Genomic DNA, 8,431 nt, shown 5'->3' on the forward strand with positions numbered 1-8,431 from the left:
AATTGAATGCTTTTTTAGATTCAACTAAAGGAAAAAAGACTGACATAGTTAAGCACTTTCCCGATAGCAATAAATTTATTAAATCGGTGCTGATTGCTCAGAAGAATGTGGGCTATGAGGTACTTTCAAAACAAAAACGATTCCGATTGAGTAAGTTTGTAACAACGTTACGCAAAGCTCAAGAAGAACAAGGAAGAGTGTCAAAACGAAAAAAGTAAATCACATGGGAGAGGGATCTATTTTTATTTTTGTTTTACTTACCTGTTATTTCCTGTTTTCCCTTTCTATCTTCCCTGCAATGCAGATTCTTAAAGTAGGATCATTAAACATAAATGGGATGAGGGATGGGAGTAAAAGAGCTTTACTTGTTGAATTACTTAAACTTAAAGATACCCATGTAACTTTTTTACAAGAAACTCATAGTGATCAAAAGAATGAATCTGAGATTAAGTTATGGTGGGAAGGAAAAACTGTATTTAGTCATGGTACAAATATCAGCGCAGGGGTAGCTATTTTGTTCTCAAAGTACTTAAATATAAATATTATATCAGAAGTAGAAATAGAGAAAGGACGTATTATGTTGGTAAAAGCTAAAGTAAACAATCAACTCTTTGAATTTATAAATATCTATGCTCCCAATAAATGCTCAGAAAAATTAGCAGTATTTAAGAAATTAAAAGATTTTTTAAATAGTTATACTTTGGAAGGATTTCTAATTGTGGGAGGAGATTGGAATTGCACTCTTAATTTTCTTTTAGATAGAAACAATCAAGAACCACATCCTGCATCGGCATCTTTTTTAAAAAGTTTCATAATTCAGAATGATTTGATAGATGTGTGGCGAGACCAAAATGCGGAAATAAAACACTATACATGGACTAAAATAAATCTGGGAATGATTAGTGTAGCAAGACTTGATCGGTTTTATGTAAAGTGTAGTGATAAAAACAGAGTAAGTGGGTGCAATATCTTTCCCTGTTGTTTATCAGACCATAATTTAATTACAGTCAGTATTGTTTTAACACAATCTAATTTTAAAAGCCCTTATTGGAAATTGAATACTGCTTTATTGAAAGAAAAACAGTTTTATGAAAAATTCAAATTATTTTGGGAGGAGTGGAGTTTTAGGAAAAAAGATTTTAAAAATTTATTACAATGGTGGGAGTTAGGAAAGATTCAAATAAAAATTTTCTGTCAACAATATACATGGTTTTCAACAAGAAAAATAAAACAAAAAATTTCGGAAATAGAGCATGAAATCTGTCATATTACATCTGGCATGATACAGCATTCTGATTCATCTTCAGCAGTCTTTTTAAGTAAAAAAATCAAGATTTAAAATCATTATTGCAAGTGCGGGCCAAAGGTGCTTTGATAAGATCTCGGTTTATGTCATTGCACGAGATGGATGCTCCTACTTCTTATTTTTTTAATTTAGAAAAAGTGTCAAAAAAACAAAATGAAATGTACTGTTTGAAGACCCCTGAAGGACTAAAGACTTTTGATACAGAAAAAATGAGAAAGATTGCAGTGGATTTTTATTCAGACTAGTACAAGAAGGAAGAAACTAATATTGAGTGCATGTCACAAATAATGGAAAAAATCCCTACTCTTACTGAAACACAGCGCAAGTTTTTGGACAGTGCTATACCATATCAAGAATTAATGGATGCAGTAAAACAGATGAAGACGGGTCGAGCCCCGGGAATTGATGGACTGTCTATTGATTTTTACAAGTCTATGTGGAATATTATTGGAAATGATTTTTATGAAGTGATTCAAGAATGTTTTAAAGAAAAAAGTCTTCCTACAAGTTGTCAAAGAGCTGTCTTAACACTTTTGCCAAAAAAGGGGGATTTGAGTGATCTTAAAAACTGGAGGCCTGTGTCTGTTTTAACTACTGATTATAAGTTAATGGCCAAAGTGTTGGCTAATAGGTTAAAGACTGTACTTGGTGATTTAATACACCCAGATCAATCCTATTGTATCCCAGATAGAACAATTTATGACAACATTTTCATGGTAAGAGACATTTTAGATTATTCTAAACTAAATGATGTGAATGTTGGTTTTTTGTTTTTAGATCAAGAGAAAGCATTCGATAGAGTGGACCATGGTTTTTTATTTGAAACTATGAGAGCTTTTGGTTTTGGAAATGTTTTTATTTCTTGGATCAAACTTTTATACACAAATGCTTCATGTGTTTTAAAAATAGGTGGTAGCTTAAGTAAACCAGTAAGAATACTTAAAGGCATAAGACAAGGATGCCCTTTATCAGGCCAGCTTTATGCTTTGGCAGTAGAACCATTACTGTGTTTATTAAGAGATAATTTGTCTGATTTTAAACTTGATGATATATGCAATTCAGTTAAAGTAATAGCTTATGCAGATGACATCGCTGTTTTAGTAAAAAATCAAAAAGATGTTGATGTTGTTAAAAACAGCATCTCTTTATTTGAGAGTGCTTCATCTGCAAAGTTAAATTGGATTAAAACGAGGCTTTTTGGTGCAATGAAAAAAGTACAATGAGGTTACCTGTTATTCCTGAAAATGTAAAATGGAAAAAACATGGTTTTAAGTATTTAGGTATTTTTTTGGGATCCGAATCGTATCAAAGAAATAATTGGGAAAATGTTAAAGAAAAAGTGTGTAATAGATTATCAAAATGGAATTGGATTTTACCACAACTTTCGTATAGGGGTAGAGTACTGGTTATAAATAACCTTGCTGCATCTGTTCTATGGCATAAATTAATTGTGTTAAATCCACCAGATGGTTTTATTAGAGAAATTCAAAAAGTGTTCATAGATTTTTTCTGGAATGGAAACCATTGGCTAAAAGAGACAATATTGTATCTACAATTAAATGAGGGTGGTCAAGGCCTCATGGACATTAAGTCCAAAGTAGCTGCTTTCAGATTGCAGACTGCACAAAAACTCCTTTATCAAAAGTCTCTAAACTGGACTGCTATTGCTTGCACCTTATTAAACAGAGTGGGACGGATGAATTTGAACAGACACCTTTTTTTAATGAATTTGAAAGATATTGATTTTAATGGGCTTTCTTCTTTTTATACATCAGTTCTAAATGCATGGCAAATATTTATAGTTAAAAGAGAACTGACCGAAGTAACACAAGAATGGGTACTTGAGGAACCATTAGTTTATAATCCTTTATTGGTTGAGATTTTGAAATCAAAGGCTTGTTCCACAAGATTAATTCAAGCAGGAATATGCAAAATCTGTCATTTAAGAATACAGGATAGTTGGATTTCTGCAGAAAAACTTGCTGAGAAAATCAATGTTCACTCTGTTAGGTTTATTGAAAAATTGTTATATGAGGTTCAAAAATTGTTTCCTGTAGTACCATTGCAAACAGAAGTAACTAAGACTGTATTTCCCAGGATTAGTGTAAAAGTAAATTTAGAAGATTGGCAGGAGGATGATACTAGATTATTTTCATTTAAAACACCGCAACTTGGTTTCTTTGATGAAATATCTAAAAAGTCATTCTATTGTCTTTGTGTTAAATTTTTAAATTTAAAATCTTTGAGAGAAATTCCAGAAACCAAATGGGGAAATTTTGTTGAAATTGGTACCACTCCAAAAGGATGTTGGAGGTCATTATATAAAGCACCAATTGAAAAAAGAAGTGGAGATTTACAATGGCGGATCTCTCATTGGATATTGGCAACAAATCGTTATAAGAATCATCTAAATCCGGTACAAGGAGATAAATGTATATTTTGTGGCCTTTCAGAAACAATGGCTCACCTATTTATTGGATGTTCAAGGCTTTTTAGATTGTTTGACATGTTGAGAGACTTGTGTCAGAACTTTGGTTTCATTTTTACTAATAGTCTTTTTATCTTTGGACCAAAATACAATGCTTTAAATAAGAAAAAAATTGTTTTAACAAATTGTCTATTAGGTAAGGCAAAACTGGCAGTATGGTTGACAAGAAAAAATAAAATACTGTTAGACAGCAATACTGATCCTTTGGACTTGTTCAGAATATTGGTAAAAAGCAGGCTAGTAATGGAGTATAAATATTATGAATTGGTGAATGATGTTGATTCTTTCTTTCTTGTATGGGGTGTTGAAAATATTTTATGTCAACCTAATGAAGAAGGAGGTTGTGATATATTGCTGTAAACTTGGTGGTATTAGTTTTTTATCATTGTTTTATTATTATTTATTTTGTGTGTTATTGTTTATTTTTTATTATTTTTTTGTGTGTATATACATGTTTTTGTAATAAGCTGTAATTGTTTTTAAACTGATACAGTTTTTGAACTGTTGTAATTAAAGAGTTGTTAAAAGTCAAAAGTCTCTCTCTCTCTCTCTCTCTCTCTCTCTCTCTCTCTCTCTCTCTCGCGAGATGTAGGAGAGTGGTGAAGGTTTGGTGGGGAAGAGTGATTTCTACTATCTACTAAAAAACTATCTTTTTTCTTTATTTTCTTATCTGTATCTTTTTTTCTTTCTTTGATGTAAGCGTCTTATTTTTTGGATTTATTGATTCAAGTTATTTGGTGAGTGAGAGAATGGCATCGCTCGTGGATGAGCGAACGCCATCTCTTTCACTTCACCATGGTGTCAAGTGTATGACAGAGCAAGGAGTTAAGGTGGAAGACGTGCTAATAGCTGTGGGAGAACAAATCAGCTGTGAAAATATAGTTTCGGCATCTAGGATGAACAAAGCAGTTGTTGTTTTTCTTAAGGAAGAACTTTTTGTCTGGCAGCTTATTGAGAGTGGTGTAATAATTAGTGGGAGTTTTTGTCCCGTACTACCACTAGTTGCGTTAACGTCTAAGGTAATTATCTCGAATGTGCCGCCGTTCATCCCCGATGAAGCCATTGAGCGAGAGCTCGTCAGGTTCTGAAAAATAGCGAGTCCGATAAAAGTTATATCGCTAGGATGTAAAAGTCCAGAGCTGAAGCATGTGATGTCGTTTCGACGACAAGTCTTCATGTTTCTAAATGAACCAACGATGGACATATCTTTTCGGGTAATGAATGAAGGTAAGTCGTTTATGATTTATGCTTCTACTGCTGGATTGAAGTGTTATGAATGCGGAGATTTTGGTCATAGACAGTATTTTTGTCCCCATAAAGTGCAAGGAAATACAAATGATGACAATGGTGATGTAAATGAGTTGGAGGGAGAGAAGAATCAAGTGAAACAAACAGAAACGGAAACGACAATTGAGAATGATGTTGTTGGTAAACAGCAGAATGAAGGGAATGCGATTCAGAGAAATGTAATGAATGATGAAAATCAGGCAACAGTGGTACAAGAGGTTGTAGATGAAAATGATTTGAGTTCTGAAACTGTGACTGCGAGTGCTAGTGGTTTAGTGAAGCTTAATGAGAAAATGGACGACCATTTAGAAGGCCTGTAGAAGGCCTATTAGAAGACGAACATAAACAGGATATGATGGATGATGACGACAGACATTAGATTTTTACGAAATGGGTTCTCAAACGGAAGACAGTAATTTTTATTCTCTACAAGAGATAAATGAATTTTTGGATGATACTTTCGGAAGAACAGTTGAAGTTGAAGATTTTTTCCCAAATACTGATAAATTTGTGAAAACGGTTCTTAGACTACGGCGTACTGTTGGATTGGATGAATTAAGTGATAAAAAGAGATTTAGACTGGGGAAATTTCTGACAAGAATAAGGAAGCGTAAAGGCTCGTTTTCAAGAAAATAGGTAAATGAGTCTGAAACACTGGGTGTTCTTTCTTTCCTATTTTTTTCTGATCCTTGTCTCTTTCTCTTCTATTATTATGGGGCTTATGAAAATAGGTTCTTTTAATATAAATGGAGCGAGAGATCAGACTAAAAGGGCTATATTATCAGAATTTTTAAAAATGAATAAAATTGATATTATTATGTTACAAGAAATCCATTCTGATAAGGCAAATGAGATAGATTGGGGTTTGTGGTGGGAAGGGAAGTACGTACTCAGTCATGGTTCAAATTTAAGTGCTGGTGTTGGGGTTCTTTTTTCAAAATTTTTGAATGTTGACATTTTTAAAACTGAAGAAGTGGTAGCTGGAAGGGTATTATTTGTTCACGCACAAGTTGAAGGAATGGAATTTTTATTCATTAATGTTTATTTACCAAATGTTGGTTCTGAAAGAATTGAATTATTCTTAAATATAAAGAGTCAGATTTCAAAATATGATAATAATGTTTGTATAATTATGGCTGGCGATTGGAACTGTACTAAAAGTTTTAAAGTTGATAGAAACGGTGAAGAACCACATTTTCAGTCAGGTTATGTACTTTCTAAAGTGATAAAAGAGCACAATTTAATTGACGTTTGGAGAATCAGAAATAAAGGTATAAAGCAATATACATGGGTTAAAGTAAATAATACTGAAATTAAGGGGGCTAGATTAGATAGATTTTATATATGTAAGTCTTTTAATAGTAGAGTGGTAAATGCTGCTATTGTCCCTAGTGGTTTCTCAGACCACCATATGGTAACTATAGATATAAATAAGAAAATAACAGCTAGTACACAATATTATTGGCATTTTAATAAAAAAATATTATATAATAAGTTATTCTGTGAGAGTTTTGCACATCTTTGGGAAAAATGGAGATTAGAGAAAAATAATTATGAAAATAAATGCCAGTGTTGGGAAGTTGGAAAGGCGCATATAAAAGTATTTTGTCAGAGTTATGAATCTCAAATCTCTTTTAAAGTTAGAGATGCGGTAAAAAAATTGCAATGTGAAATTGGTGAAATAGAAAAAATGATGTTAGACAATGAAGAAGGAACTGATAAAAGTGAAAAAATCCATAAGAAGAAGCTAGAGTTGAAACAAATTTTACAAGAACATGTCAAAAATGCTTTAATAAGATCACGTTTTTGCACGGTTAAGGATATGGATGCGCCTAGTTCCTATTTTTTAAACTAGAAAGATAGGTAGTTTAACATAATCCTATGCTTCATTTAAGTTATCCAAATGGAAAAAATTACGGACAATCCAAATGAAATGAAAAAAATTGCAGTTGATTTTTATTCTGAACTATTTGGGTTATTCTCACGAAACCAGTAAAACAACGTGGCACTTAAGATTTTAAATATAAAACTTAGTAATTTGTTAACAAAAAAACATTATAATAAAGACAACGCTGTTCTCTACGAAGCACAATGTGTAATTTCAACATAATTTATTTATTTCTAATCATTTTACTGCATTTTCTACTGAAATTCTCATTACCGAAACGTGTCCATGCATTTTTGAACGTGTGTTATGTTGTAATTTAAACAAATTAGCATAAATTTTTTTTAATAAAAACAAATGAATTGTTTTAATAGATTATCTTACATGACAAAACAAATAGTTTACAGAATATTCATGTATAATGACATTTAGAAAAAAATTAAAAATTAGGTGTCCGTGACAGATGTTCTCATCCTCCGCAACCATTTTAAAGTGCTGTTTAAACACACATAAAGAGTTTAAATAAAGTTTAATTTTGTATATAGAAGCACATGGGCCAGTTGTTTTAAGATGACTGCCAGGAAAGAAAATATTTTATATTTCTCCAGTTTAATGTAAAATTTTCTCCTGTCAAAATGGTTACAATACTTTTTGATTATCATTACCGAAACAGGAAGTTTTCTACATTAACATAATTGTTAGATTTGCCAATTTTTTATGAAAACAAACTTTTTTAAAGTCTTAATTATATGCACTGAGAATTTAAAAAAAAATAATCATAGCTTCCCTATTATTTGCAAAAAATATTGAGGCACCTCATTCTCCGCAACTCTTTTCTCATATACCGCAACCATTTAGGGACAGTTGCGGTAGAGAGAACATGTGTTTCGGGAATGAGAAGTTAAGTAAAATTGCATACTAAATTCAAATAACTCTTTTGAATTTAATGTTAATTTAAAAATGTACTAACTGTTTATATTTTGCTTTGATTTGTTTCATTTTAAACAGTCAGCAATTAAAAAAATAAAATCTTTAGCAAAAGCCAGGTTGGAAAAAATTGTACAGCAACCCAGAACTACTTGAGGAGTATAGAAGGAAAGAAAGAGAGAGGTTAGATTTGGAGATGGCATAGCAGGTGTAATTACTAAAAGAAACACTCAATAGTGTTAGGAAATCTAATCATTTAGGTTAATAATTTAGTTTTGATCTGCACACACGCAGTGTACAAATGCGCATACACGCACACAAATATACACACACAGAGGGCCCAATTATACACCTGGCGAAATGTGGGGAAAGGTGTGACGCAATTGTTGTTTGCCAGTTTCAGCATGGTGCAGAAGTCGTTTTCAGGTTTTGCACCACACTGTTTAAATAGCAAATGCATTTGCGCTCATATGTGCGCCCATAGGCCTTCTGCTCTAAAAAGGAAGGGGTTCTGAGGAGCATTGCTGGCGTGGTGCTA

The sequence above is a fragment of the Danio rerio genome, chromosome 14, assembly GCF_052040795.2.
Source record: "Danio rerio strain M-AB ecotype USA chromosome 14, GRCz13ab, whole genome shotgun sequence".
NCBI classification, from domain to species: Eukaryota; Metazoa; Chordata; class Actinopteri; order Cypriniformes; family Danionidae; genus Danio; species Danio rerio.